This window comes from Coenobita brevimanus, chromosome 111 (assembly GCF_032717465.1).
Source record: "Coenobita brevimanus isolate Jiangsu-jjx chromosome 111, ASM3271746v2, whole genome shotgun sequence".
Lineage (NCBI taxonomy): Eukaryota > Metazoa > Arthropoda > Malacostraca > Decapoda > Coenobitidae > Coenobita > Coenobita brevimanus.
In genome coordinates, this window is record NC_137064.1 from 11,697,501 (window position 1) to 11,713,269 (window position 15,769).

Genomic DNA, 15,769 nt, shown 5'->3' on the forward strand with positions numbered 1-15,769 from the left:
AGGAACATCCCTCTGACAGTAAACATGTAATATACAGTACATGCAGTAATGTAAACAGACTCAGAGAACAATGTGATACCATACAAACAACATACCGCTTTTGCACTCTGAGAATACATTAGGCACATTATCATTGGCTATTGATACTTTGACGTGATCACCTCTCCAAACCCTCCCACCTCCGGCAACTCTTCCTCCCACTCACATTTACCAGACATATGGGGCGTGGCTGGTGCTTCACGACTATTCGTCGACCACCGATGCTCTGAACAGTGGGTTATGCGGAACTTTCCCTGACTGTACAGTTTCCATAAAAATCTTTGGTGTGGTACTCTGTCAAATGCTTTCTTGAAATCTAAGTAGATACTGTCAACCTATCCTTCACTTCTCTGTAATGTTTCTGTAACTCTATCATAGCAGCACAATAGATTAGTAACATATGATTTTCCCTATCTAAAACCAAACTGCCTTTCTGTTATCATACTGTGTTCTTCTAGATGGTTTACCCAAACTTTTCTTATCAGCTTTTCTAGTAACCTACGGTATCTTACTCACAAGACTGGTTAGTGATACTGGTCGGTAGTTGAGTGGATTCTGTCTATTCCCTTTCTTGAATAGGGGAACAATGTTTGCGTTCTTCCAAATATCAGGTGATTTACCTTGACCTAACGATTCCTTGAATATTAAATACAATTGTCTACTTAACTCTTCTGCACATTCATGTAGCACCCTACCTGAAATTCCGTCAGGACCATTTAGTTTTCCTTTGTCAAATTTACTTAACTCCTCCTGTACTTCATTTTCTGATATTTGTATATCTGATAATACGTGTGGGCATGCATGTTCCATATCATCTCTTTCAAATTTATTTTCTTTTGTAAAAACTTATTGGAAGTTTTTATTTAGTGCTTCACATATATCATTCTCTTGTGTATAGATGATCCCCTCATCCTTAATGGACTGTATTTTATCTTTAACTTTGGTTTTGCTTTGGATGTAGCTGTAAAATAGCTTAGGTTGATCGCTACTTTTACTAATAATGTCTTCCTCAAATTGTCTCTGAGTCTCCCTCCTTATCTTTGTATAACCATTTCTTGCCTGTTAATAGTAATTGTTTGCCTGCTCACTACTGTGTCTTCTGTATTTATTCCACAGCAAATCTCTTTTTTCTTTTGATTTTTTACATTTTGTATTAAACCAGTACTTTGTTTTCTTTTCTAGTTCTTTGTGTTAAGGGATGTAATTTTGGACTCTATTTCACAAAATCAGAGAATTTGCCATATATAATATTAAAATCTTGTCCTCTAAGCTCCTTTTCCCAATCTATTTCTAAGATTTACTTCTTCAGGTCATGATAGTTGCCCGTTTTGTAGTTTAGACCCTTTTTGTAACTCTCATTACTGGTAACGTCATATGCAATCTTGAAGGTACAATTTATTACTACATGGTCGCTTTTGCCGAATGGAGGTTGATACATTATGTTGTCAATTTCATTTTCTTGCCTAGTAAATATAAGATAGAGTACTGATGGATCATCAAGTCCTCATTTTCTGGTATTTTCCTTTATTTGCTGCACAATATCTAGGAGCTTTTGATCCCAACAGCTTTCATGGCTTTTTATATGCAGAGTATTCCAAATTATATTTGTATGAAATCTCCAGTTAATATAATTCTTTCAGATTTCTCTTCCATTCTATGTTGTAATGTTCTTAAACTCTGATTTGTACTTACTGCCAGGTCTTCATATTCGCCTCTTTCCCAAGTGGCATGTGTAAATCTGCCACAATTAACTTCCCTTCAGATGTGTCAATCTCCAATGCAATCAGTTCTACTTGTGAGGGTATATCAAGTTTTATTTCTTTGATTTGTAGATCTTTCTTTGTTAAAATTATAATTCCTCCTTCTTTTCTTAGATTTCTGTCTCTTCTCCGTATATTGTATTCCTCTGAGTATAGGGTATCGCTTGATATCTTTGGGGTTAATTTTGTTTAGTTAGGCATATAATATATGGTTCCTTTTCTTTGGTATAGTCTTCTATCTCCATTAATTTAGACACCATTCGATCTTCATTTGAGTACATCAGCTTAATAATCTTGTCTACATACTTGTCATAACTTGAGTCTACAACCTTCCTCCTTTTTATTCCCTATTGATTATGTACCGCTTTCGTACCTACAACCTGTTGGTTATGTACCACTTTCGTACCTGCAATGCAATTGCGTTGTAAAAAAAAAAAAATGTACTCTTCTCTTCCTCTGATCTTCCTCGTTCTTTGTTTTTGCCTCCTTCCTCTTCTCTTTCAGTATTCCCAATTCCTCTTGAGTTAGGCATCATTTTATCCATACTTATTTATATACCGGTACCTCTTTTTCCATGAGTTTGTTTGCACTTTATAGCATTTCTCTCACATTTCTCTAGCCTTTTGTGTTCCTCTATGTCTTTTATAACAGATTTCCTCTGACACTTTCTTCAATATGTTCATTATATTTGCCATCTCCATAACGTGTCATAATTTTGTTTTTTATTTCTTTCTCATCTATACCAGTGATTACTATAGATATGTTGTATCTGCTGAATCTTTGACCAATCTGGGGTTGTTTTGGATTTTTTTTTTTCATTTCCTTTCTAATGTTTTTTCTCCGACTCATGTTTCAAAGTCTTTCCTTACTCTCACCATCTCTGCATACATAGTTTCCACATCATCATTGTAACTTTGCGTCACTTCATTCACCTGGGTTATCTTCTTTTTAGTATCACTGCTTTGGTCTATCAGACTGCTTGCTTTCCTGTATCATTTATGAACTCTTCCATAATACTCTTGTGGTTGACAACTGTACTTGCAGTTTCACTAATCTTCCTTCAAAGTGAACCCACCTCAACTGACAACTCATATAATGTTGTGTCTTTCTTGTTTAATTCCTTTACTAATTTTTCATTTTCCTCCTTCTGAATGCACAATTGCTTCTTAACTTCATCCATTTCACCCTGAAAAGCCTTCTTCATCTTGTACACCCTTTCTACTAGTTTGTTATGTTTCCATTTCAACCAGTTCCTGGTAGAAATCATCATCCTATTTTCTTCCTTTATCTCTTTTCTTAACTCCTTCCATATTTGCTTTACTAAAGATGGTGGTCATCTTCTGGTATTACTGAGAAGAAATTTCTTCATATAAGTATGCAACTCCTTGGTACTCGCCTAAGGTAGATGAAACAGCTTGAAGCTTGATCAGTGCGTTCCTGCACTAATTGGCTGTATTCTGTTATTTGGACAACACTTTTGCTTAAACCTGCTCTACTATATTAGAACACCATTTACTTTAACCTGCCCCATCCTGACCACTTTTCCACAACTGACCCCCCCTCCCCCGAACCCGACCAATTTTGGAAAAAAAAAAAATTTACTCAAACCTCCACTTTTGGTGAGAAACGTCGAAAATTCATAGAGAAATTGCTCACCTGAGGTTTCAAATACCTGATTCAGGTAACCGTACCCCTTACCTTACTGTGTTTTCTATGAGGCAGGCTTCAGAGAAAATGAGTTCTATGGGAGGGTAACTATTCCACACCACTCATAAACTGTATTTATTTATTTATTTGTTACGAATTTATATGTAGTACAAGAGTATATTGGTTTTCACACAGTAATATAGGCGATATAAGCATTGTTTCACTCAAAAAACACATTAACATACCTCACCTTTTTTGGCGACATTACCTAATCATCATTTCTGACTGTTTCTTCCTATAATGCTATGTAAACTTTGTCCTCCACAGTGTCATCAATTGGGGAATCATTCTGGCCTTGAATTTCGTACCGGGGCGCGACATGTCTTTACTGGCCAGGTCACTGATAACAGGTAAATTGCCGAGACAATGGCGTGCAGGGCGGGGGAGGTCATGTGGGGTAAGGCATAGTCCCTGCCTGCCATCTTGTAGAGGAAGGTGTTCCCTGTATATGTACCAAAGATCACGCACAAAGTATGACAATTGTGCAAATTAGGGACCTTGCAATTGCTGCACCTTTATGTACATCAGTGGGAGTCACAGTGATAAAATGTGTGGACGTATATATACGTCAGTGGGAGTCGGCGGGTTAACCTAGTGCAGAGTTTGACTCATATAAGATACTATTTATGTATGGTTAGTTGTGGCCAAGGGTGGCCAGCGCGGAGCAAGGAGACAGACACTTTGACTCTGATGCTCTGTGTGTGTGTGTGTGTGTGTGTGTGTGTGTGTGTGTAAAACTTCTTTTAAGTTCTCCTGTAACTGATAAATCTAGTATGTCATTAGCAGGAAAAATACCTGAATCTGTGCTCAGCAGTGAATATATTAATGAGGTAATTTTTATCCCTCACACTGTTGTAGATATTTCTACAGATAAATAAAATCACATGGTGGTAGTGAGAAAATGGTACTTAGTTCATGGTTTAATGCTAAAGGATTTACTCGGCTGCCCACACTGCTATTAACCCTCTCATTACCAATCGACGCAGGCTGCGTCCAACAGCAAGCAAGTACTTGGGACACAGTCCTAGGCACCCAAGATTACACACGGAGAGACCCACCCCCCCTGCCACCATGCCATTCTCACGCACTTGATAGTTAATGAACAATTGATCCTAACCCCTTTATTTATGCTTTGATAATCGTAATTTTTTCACCATGATCCTGAATGAATATACTTTCTTATGGTGTAAAAAACATCAGCCAAATGTAAATTATGCCTATTTTTTTTTTTTACCTCAGTGTTTTCAGCTTTTTCTCATAGAAATGAAATTTTTATGGTAAATGTTACTGAGAAAAAGTTATAGGGAATTTATTTGGCTACATTTTGGTGTATGGAGAATTACTGTAGGTCAATTAGGGCCGATTTTACAAAGCACGAAAGGAAATTATCTTACACTCGAGCAAGACTTGTAGCATACTGACTGAGGCAGTGGGGCAACGCTGGGTGCCAGGTGAGTTGAATGTGGCAGAGGAATATGCGTGGACACAAGTACTGCTTTGTTCTCATCCAGAAATGGATTTCGTTCAATGCAACTGGTGTCGAATGGTAACGAGCAGTTGAAATGTGCACAGACGCAGCCTACATCAACTGGTAATGAGTGCATGAAATTTGCACTGCACCCATAAACACCAAAGGGTTATCATATACTGGCTTCCAAGCTCCTGACATCATTGTGTTTGACATCTTGCTTCCCCAGACAGTGGACATTCTTAGTATTTGTTCATAATTCAGGGCATTTAATTCTCTCTGACAAGGATAGTATTTTCAACTCCTGTCTGTTTGTTTGTTTGTCTCTTAGTAAGATTAGTCAAAAACTAAATGTGAGATTTGGAATATATTTGGTTGGCATATAGCCCATCTCCCAGGGAACAATCGACTAACTTTTGGGACCTATCCAGATCATATTACAGATTCTGGATCAGGAAAACAGTTTTTCCTAACCCTAATCAATGATGGGAAAACCTAGCCCATTATGAAGAGTGGCTTGGAAATTACAATGCCCTTTTTGGAGAGATGCACTCCACTGAGTACCCATCTAGTTCTATGTTTGCAAGGATGGACTTATGGTGAGTTGTAGAGCACGATGTACACAGCTTATCTGGTATCGATGGTGTTTGTACGTCTGTCAGTATGATTTATGTTAATGGTTTTAGTGAAAATTTGAAAAGGAGAAATGGAGGCACTCATAATGATGAGCAGGCAGAATTTCTGCAGTGGCTGTTGGTGGTTCCGCTGGAGAGCTGAAGCACATCCTATTAATACTGGCACTGTGTGTAAGGTGATATTAGCAATGACATTTTTAAAGTTACAGATTTATCAAAGAAAATCGATGCAGAAATGCAGGAACATGGGCAATGCTACACCGCTGCAACCCTCCATTTGACCAAGCACATATCCACACCTCTCTGCACACCTAACAAAGAGCATAACAGCCCTCACTCCTCCCCCCAATCTTTTCTTTTGGAGAACACCTTGAAGACACATAACCTGGGCCTTCAGATTCCTTGTGCAGTTGCATTGAACTCTCTGGATTTTTTCATTATTAAAAAAAAAAAACTACTTAAGACACAGCATTTTACCTGTCAAAAGACACCAGTTCATCATAAGACACATAACCATGTGAAATTTCATGACTGTATTGAATACTTTCTGAGTTCTGGCCCAGAAACGAAATCTCTAAGCCTAGCCTGCTGCCCTGCCACCCAACTTAACAGATGTACACCTAGTGATCTCAGTGATAAAAACACCCTCCTCTGACGCAGTCAGGTGGAGGGTAAAAATGGTGGTGTAGTCCAAAAGGTGACAGTAGAACAAGACGGAATGATGACTGGTTGTATGGTAAGGCAGAAATATTAATACTCGTGAAGATTAGTGTTGCAGGTAGAACAATGCAGGCATGCTGAAGGTAGGTGTAAATGAAGGTATTCTCCAAGACCTAGATAAAATAAAATAAGAACACGGTGCCCTCACGTATTTTACTGTATGGTTGAAGACGATATACTGTACTCACATGCAGTTCAGTAACCTGTACGTACACTGTATGTGCCGGTTATTGTATATGCACAGGCTTACCCGCGGTACAGTATGTAACTTTCTCGTGTCTGTCGTTTGATTAGTAGAATCAACATCTTTAACGAATTTCTATAACTGTTTTCCTGTCCAACATTGCTAACTCACAACGCAATATTTAACAACTTAATTTCTATTGATATTCTTGATAACCAAGCAGATTAGTGAAAAATCATACACTTTGTGATGCATGCATGAAATTTGGTATGTATACTCCTTTGATCCTACAACAATGAAAAAAACTTTTAGCTACACGAAAATTCAGGATGGCGGCCATTTTTTCAAGATGGCCTCCATTTCCGGTCCTAAAATACAATTTCCTTACTAAAACTTGACATAGATTACCGATCTTAATTTTGGTGTCAAATTATATGTTTTGAAGCATTAGGAAGCCAATTTTGTGAACAGTTGACTGATTGAAAGCTTATTTAATGTCATTACGGTCCATTATGGACAAAAATGCATAGCCTACGTCCAGTTTTCATTTACATTCATAGTGCTTTGGAAAAAAAAAAAAAAAAGTGTTCTGTTATTGCTATCCTTGCATCGAATTATTTGAGTCTGTTGATGCTAATCTTCACATTTGCAACTGCATAAATCTGTACAGGGAAGACCAAAACGATAACACTTGTACCTGCCACTGCATTCAGTCTTACATCCACATTTTGTTAGCTCTTTGCAATTATCTGCAATAGGTGGAAATGTTGTCCAAACAATCTGCCGCCTGTTATATTGCTTTCTTCATCCCCACTCATCAGGGTTGTCAGCTTCATTTGACATAATGTTGCTTGGCCCCAGATGCATCCTTTTTGTATGCAGCACGCTTAGCATGTTCGGTCAGACCTTCTCGAGCTGGAGGAATAGCATCGTATGACCTCAGCCTTCGGGCAAATATTTCCGGTCTGTCACCATCAGTGTCTGTTGCAGAACTTGACCTGTCATACATTGTGATGATAAACTTTTCAAGAATTGTCTTGTCTTCATTTCCAATTACTGGTAGATATACATTCAGCTTTGCAAAGACATCAGATGCCTCAGGTTTTAAATTCCACGTCTGACATGCAGTCTTTTTCCCTTTTCCACGAAGAGCTGACACAACGTCACAGCCAGTGAAGGCGTGGAAGAAGGAAATACCTTTGAACTTCTATGGGACAGATGAATGATTGACATCATGTACGGGAATCCACCTCAGATTTGGCTTGGGACCAAATGGAATCCACAACTCTTACAAACCAAAATCTTTTAGCACTGCAAATACACTTACAGCAATGACAAGTACATCTGTGTCACTATCTTTCAGCATGAGAAGTTTGTGGTCCTTTTCTACAGCATGCCTTACATGCATGAACATCATTGTATCTGCTTCTTCATGATTACAAGGTGTCAGTCCTTGAAGACTGATATTGTTGCACACAGCTCGTTCTTCTCTGGTGACAGTAATAATGTTCTGTGGACGCACCTCAACAATTTTATCAGCCAAAAAACTGGAGATAAATCTTGTTGTCCCTGTCTCTCAAGAAACTCTGCCAATTTGGGGGTATTTTTCCAAAGTTTGTGACCCTTCGTCTAGCTCCTTGGCCTAGCTTTATTCTAGTTTCAGACTTCAGACTAGATAGCAGGTAGACATCAAATTCAAAGTCTGTCTGGTATACAGAACTGAAACATTGTACCTTGGGGACCACATCTAGGGATGCATGCTCTTCAAATGTCCTGAAGGTTCGTGGTGGGAGTGAGTTTATCAAAGCTGAACCATCAGGTATAATGACAGAGGCCTCTGGCGCTGTATCTGGACATGTAACATTGGCCTCAAGAAATGATGCAAGTTGGGACTTTTGACGGCTATGAAGTTTTCTGCTGTCACTTAGGGCAGCTGGGAAAGACTGATTTTCATGCTGAAAGAATTCGAGTAGGTCACACTTTCTCGACCGACAGGATATAAAGAGACTGCAGAAGAGACGACAGTCATCCTCTGAGGACCACAAATTTCTCAGAATGGAATTCCTGAGACAGATTAGGATGCCGATGCTGTAAGGACAACATGTCTCTGAAATGAACAGGAAGCCAACGTGCGTAGTTTATGTTGTTGTTGGTAAAGAAGAAAGGTGTCAGTGCAGACTGTGCATGTCGATGCAAAGTAAAACTTTCTTCTTGGAATGCTCAGACCACAGATAAAATTGACAATTCCACTGACAACACTAGATGCTGATAATGAAACTGTGGACTCTCCCATATGTGCTTCTCACACCATTCCTTAAAACTTAGGGCAGCTAGTGTATGTTCATTAGCAATGGCTGCAGAAATTATAATGGGCTTCTTTCGAGAGTTTATAAGGACTCCTTGCTGTGATCTGGTGCATTTGTCGTGTTCTAGTAACGCTAGGGACACAAAAGACTGCAGTTCCTGAGGAAGCTATTTCTGCCTCTATGAGGGCTCCTGTCCAACCACTTGACTTAAGATTCCCAGTAGACTTCAGTGCAGCCACTTCTATTTGCAGACCTCCGAACATGATGATAAATGCCTTCACCACATTGCTGAGGCCAGTGCCGTTGTATCTGCTCTGCCACTGCGAAGATTGGCTGCTCAGCAGCGATTACAGAAATCTGATCAGGGTTAAGATATGCAGTTGTGTCCTTGGCCTTATCAGTCACATGTATTGTGGCTACTGAGTCGGCTAATTCATGAAGAAGTAACAGTGATGCAATGATTACTTCAAATGCTAGACTTCTCTTCTTGGATACGTGGCGCTCAGACCAAGTTATGTTGACATTATCGTGTGTTTACATAAGACTAGCCATCTCCAGCCACTAAAACTCATTTGTAGGTTGATGTCTTGCAAAATCAGTATCAGGGTTTGAAGGGCAGTCCTTCTTTGTAGGAGAAGGTTTCTTGCTTATGAAGACAGCAGGCTTGATGTTTGTGAAATATTCAGGAAGTTCCGGGACTCTACACTGCTGTCTCTGATTAGAAGTGGCTTACACTTTTCACCTTCATTGTCTAATGTTCGGTACTGGAAGAGGGATATGTTTGTTCCAGGGAAAGAAGTGGTGGCTGTGGCTGCTGTTGGATTATAGTCTGTCGTCCATAGCTGCTGAGATGAAGAGTCTTTTTCTGAGATCAGAGGGACGCACCACTCCTTCTATGTACCTTCCAACGGCTGCGTCTCCTGGTTGTGCCGAGACTTCAAGCACTCTGTCTTCCTGGACGCTGAGCCCATGATCATGGAGCAGTTCCACAAGACCCTTTTTCTCGAGTTTTGGCACAGACAGACATGCCCATAAACACAAGAAAGGGGGTCTCACGATCTCTTGAATGCCTACAAGTTGACGCCCTTTGTATTTTGCATAGCAGTCATACTGCAGAAGCTGTGCCATGGGTAATTCTGTCTTGGATGCACCAAATCATAACTGAGATTTTATATGAACACCATGTTCAGTCATGCAAACAGACTGAAGAAGAGCTGGCTGAATTGCATCTTCAACACAGCCTTTATGGAATCTACCATCAAATGTCAATTCATGGTCAATCATTTGTCTACATAATATCTTGGCTGCTATGCCTTAGGATAATCTGAAGCTTGTGACAAGGCTGATCCAATATCTTTCTTCATGGACAAAGGAACATTTCTTCAACTTTTATGAGCTTCGAGCTCAGGAATATTTGCTAACAGCTTTTCTAATAGTCTTGTTGAGTGAACATCCATTTCAGATGTGCGTATCCTGAATTGTTCACGCCGTTGCTTGTACAGGATAACAAGATCTGCACGCCGAAATATTACAGGATCACCAGTACTTGTTTTTGTCTCCACTATACAGGCAAGAAGCTCTGAAAACACGAGTGGGTATATTTCCTTTTCTCGTGAATCACCCATCTCCTGTTTTTCAATTCTGTTGAAAGATTGGCTCTTTATCTATTGTACAGCCGTCAAACAAGATCTATGATAATTCAGCTCTTGTGCCACGACATCCCCACCACTCGGTCAGGCGAGAAGCTTTCCATCATTTAGATTTCGGGAGCATTCATTCACCCTTTTGTCAAGCTCCATTGCCATAACTTGTCTTAGTTAGATTTTGGAGCTTTTTCATCGCATAAGAAACACATTTGGGCTTCTATGCTGGCTCGTTTTATCCTGACACAAATTTCATCTGAAGCACCCTGAGTGCTTGCTGCCCTTTTCCTTGCCCCGCTCAAGTTTGGTGTTATTAAACATGGGGCGACAGCTCTGATGATATTTTGCATTTTTTCTGTCTCAGTGTTGTTTCAATACCACTACCTCCATCTAATCTAATTGGATCCAAATACAGAGGAAGCTGGTTGATGGCTTGAAAGAGAGGAATGTTTGTTGCAATCACTGAATAGCCATATTGCTCATTGCTAGCTGGTGGTGGGGATTTTAGATTTTCTCCTTTCTTCTGAGCCTGACAGAGACAACATTTGTCCCAGTTAGTTTGAGGTTTAGTCATGAATGCTTTCAAACAATACATTTTATAAGTCGATTTAAGGCCCAGGGGCTATCCTTTTACCACCTTTGATCGCAGAGTACTGAATAGGCACGTTCAAGTATGGTATACAACTAGGTTCAGATATAAAGACTCCCTACATTTAATCCGATCATTCACCAAGTATTCGTTCAAGTCTTGTGTGATCTGTACACCAGCCGGATTACCGAAGCCCCGTTACCCTTGGCTCGGTTCTTCCGTGCTGGCACATCTTGTCGATTCAGATGCGGCCGTCTAACTAGTATATCATATTAGGTTACGTGTGTGGGACTCATTAGACAGCATTTGGGACACAAAACAAATCTTCTGCTGTAGTCTGGAGATATTTAGCTGATACTGGGCCCATGCTGAGTTTCACAGCAGTGATGCCACCAGTGTGCCCTGGTTACACCTTGACAATCAATCTTTTCTTAGTTAAACTGGTGCAGGAACATTCTAGAAAACTGCTTCTTATACAAACTTGGTTTCTCCATGGCAGTTAAGCTGTAGTTTCAACATAATTCTTCCAAATTAAGTCATACAGTCAACCTGAAGATAGAAGTTTGAAAAAATAGAATGAAAATGATGGCCATCGTAAAAAATGGTGGCCATCTTGAAATTCGAAGTGGCTAATGTCCTTTTTCAAAACAGTATCCCTATATGAGTGTACATGTCAAGTTTGATGCTTGCATCACCAAGTGCGCGATTATCCTACAATATTGATTTAATTTCCCGAGCTGTGATTTTTGTTACTCATGCCATTCCATACTGGTTACTAAGACATAATTATGTAATCCTCAGTTCTGTATCAGGGTTTTCATAGTACCAAGTTACTTTACTGCTTGGGCATCACAACTTTGCACTTCCTTTACACATATATTTCATTCTTCACCAAAAAACGATAGTGTCCAGAAGAATGCAGAGTAGCAAAAAGGAATAAAACAAAATAGAACTAGAAAAACTTATAATTTCGTTTTTATAAGGGATGGTACGGCTACAAGGGCCGTAATTCCTGGGGAGGCTAGGGGGGCTATGAGCCCCTCCCCCCCATGTTTTCTGTAAAATAAACTGTTAAAACTTCAACTAAGATTGAGGGTTCAATAACAACTCATGAAATTGAGCAAGGTTGTAAGTAAAATATGGTACAATATGTCGAATAATATCATAAATCTTGTTGGCACAACTATTTGAGATGCACCGTAGCAGTGTTATGATGTTTTTCAATGTTTACGTTGTCTGACAATGCTGTTCTTGTCATTCGCCAAGCGTTGTCATTAGCTCTTTGTTGCCTTCTGGCATGTGAGTTTATTTTCTCCAATGTGTTTATAATCATGTTTATGTGTTTTGTTATTGTAACTCTATCTAAATATTGGGAGACTTGCTGGAGGAGCGCAATGAACTACAGCCGGCTAAACCACACACTGAGTGTTCATTCTACCAGACTTGACAATCTTTATCTACAGGCGGTTCTGAACAAATTTATTGACACGATGCAGAGAAGAAAAGCCATGTTTGCTAGTGTGTGACAAGTTGAATAAATGTTTATATTTTGTGCATATTGTATGTTGGAATCTATATTTTAAGCTCAAGGTTCTTATGATGGAATGCAATTATGTGTGTGTGTGTGTGTGTGTGTGTGTGTGTGTGTGTGTGTGTGTGGGTGGGTGTGTGGGTGGATGTGGCAAATGCATGTTATGTTACTGAAGATTAGTGACCTTTAATATGAAAGAAAACAACGGTAGGCTTATATGGCCTGAACATGAACAAAACCTGTGGTTTTGTTGAAAATTCACACAATTCTACGTGTGTTTGATGGAATATTTCCAAATTTGATCCAAACTGATAATAAACTACATCATAATAGTACTTACTGTAGTTTTTGAGTATCTTATCGTTTCCAAAAGAGTAAAGACAGGACGGTATATTTCAACCTGAATCCTAACGCAGGTGTGCAGGAACAATCTTGATAAGGGTGCACATACTACACCAAAAATGTAGAATGGCTAAATTATTAACCCGCCCCATCCCGACGTTTTCTGGGCAGTGGTACGCCCCAGTTCTGACATTTTTGGATCTTTTTTTTTCTTTTGGCTCAAACATCCGCTTTTGGTGAGAAACATCGAAAATTCATAGAGAAACCGCTCACCTGAGGTTTGAAACACTCGATCCAGGTAGGAGTACCTCCTTACCTTACAGGGTTTTCTATCAGGCTGGCTGCAAAGAAAACGAGTTCTATGGGAGGATAACTATTCTACACCACTCATAAACGGTATTTATTTATTTATTTGGTACGAATTTATATGTAGTACAAGAGTATATTGGTTTTCAAATGGTAATATAGGCATTATAAGCATTGTTTCACTCACTAACTCATCACCATTCCTGACCTTTTTTTGCCACATTACCTGATCATCATTTCTGACTGTTTCTTCCTCTAATGTTTGTCCTCCACATTGTCATCGATTGGGGAATCACTCTGGCCCTGAATTTCGTACCATGGCATGACATGGCTTTACTGGCAAGGTAACTGATAACAGGTGAATTGTTGAGAAAAGGTCATGCAGGGGGGAGGAGGAGGTCATGCTGGGTAAGGCATTGTCCCTGCCTGGCATCTTGTAGAGGAAGGTGTCCCGTGTATTCGTGCCAAAAATCACTCGCAAAAATTGAAAATTGTGCAAATTAGGGACCTTGCAATGTCCTTGCAATGTTGCCGCGTAAGTTTACGTCTCCGGGATATGAGTGCACATCATGTGAGGACGTGAATTCACGTCTCCGGGACGGGGCTGGTTAAACTTAGTCCCAGTTTGGGCTGAAAGTTCGGAATGGTACAGTGAAGCCTTTTATTTACACACCCAACTCCATCACTAAACATACATGCCTCATTAAACATCAACTTTTAGGTAGAATCAAACTGAAACATATCGGATGGTCTGCAAACTTAAGTGTTTCGATTTAATGTCAAATTTCTAGTACGGAGGTATATATGTACTGATATATTACGGTCCTGCTACAGTACAATACTTATGCTGTGAGAGTACAGGAAACTTCCCTAAATATTATTCATTCATTCACTGCCAGACACCATGTATCCCAAACGGGGTGGCCAAGGGCTCAGAGTTAATTGTTTTACAGGGAGGGGCACTAATCCTCCACCAACCCCACTTGACACGTAGGGAGAACGTTATGCCAACAGCATCTGGTGTTCCCAGGCAGTCACCCATCCAAGTACTAACCAGACCCAACGTTGCTTAACTTCGCTGATCGAACGGGAAGCGGTGTACTCAACGTGGTATGGTTATACGGTTTAAAAATCGCATAAACAAAGACAAGACACATGTATCGGTACACGGCTAGCACTAAATATCGTGCCACCGCTAGCACCAATAAATGTGTTCTGCTGTATAGTATTACTAGACCACCGTGTTGGATCGACGACACTGTCTGTAGTACACGTCAGCTACTCGCCGTCACTGCCCGACACTTCCCACCAAAGGTCCTCTGCCACGAGAAGGTGGAAGCTGGTCTGTTATTAAGTGGTAGCGTAAGGTGACAGAAATGAGCAGATTAAATCTCTCTTTATTGGGCACAGAATAATATAACTGCGACCCAAGAGATATGTAGGAGCGATACCACCTCCCTTTATAACTGTAAAACGGCCTCTGACGCTGTACAGTCACCGAGCGGACTAGGGCGCGGTGCTGAGGTCAGCTAAAAAGTGAGGTGCCGAGCATTACATATACTCTGGGCTTATGCAAAAAGTAGAGATAAATGACAACTCTACTAGCACATTATACACCTCTATAAAATGGTATTAAGTACATTCACATATACCAACATAATAAATGGTTCCCCAGGACTTTACACTTACGCACTATTCAGATATCTTTTCACTTCTCCTAACCTTCATTTTATAATTGAAACAGGGTGGCCCTTGTGGTCTGCCATCCACCTTCTTCCTATACCACAGCTAACAGCGAAATGATATTTGGTTGTTCATCATTCACACTTCATTACACACTGTTAATTATGACTAAACAGCTTTAAAAATTATTATGTAAAATGTGTGATACTACAACTTCTTATGGAAAAAGATGTTGACACCAGAACACACAACTATAACACCCGTACCCACCTCTACCATGTTCACCATCCCAAAACATAGCAGAATGTGTCCTTTGTCTTTAGGCACACCTTAGATGCACAATACATGCAACTCAGACACCCTCTGACGTACACTAGGCACGCCACCAATAACCCCTGTTTAGACACTCCATCCAAATGTGACACACACAAAACTCCGCAGTTACAACTTGCTGGATTTCATCAGTTAAAACTTTTTAGTAACTCAGGGACACAGAATGGGTTTGGTCGTCCTGTTGGATGTGGCAGAAACAAACCAGTTTCTCGTTATCAGTAAGAGAATCCGTAGACATTAGCATTGTGAGTTTTCATCACTCAGTTGTTTGTGTTTTCCGTGCAATTTGTATAAGTAAAAGTGTCGCTGAATATTGTTCCAGATAAATTATGGCAACCACATAGTGTACACGGAAGATTTTTTTTAAAATCAGTTAAGTATTATTTGCCTAATTATTCTTAGTTGGACACAAGCTATGTATTTGTCCACCCGATCTTTTACCTTTAAATATCGCTGGACGACGTATCCATTTTAAATGGCTAACTTCTGCAGAATTTCATCTATTTGGACTGCAGGTTAAGAA

The 15,769-nt window shown here is 39.8% G+C and overlaps 1 pseudogene; it reads right to left on the reverse strand.

Moving 5' to 3' along the window:
* Positions 1–14,235: 14,235 nt before the first annotated feature.
* LOC145417964 (5S ribosomal RNA) lies at positions 14,236–14,354 on the reverse strand (annotated as a pseudogene).
* Between the last annotated feature and the right edge of the window lie 1,415 nt (positions 14,355–15,769).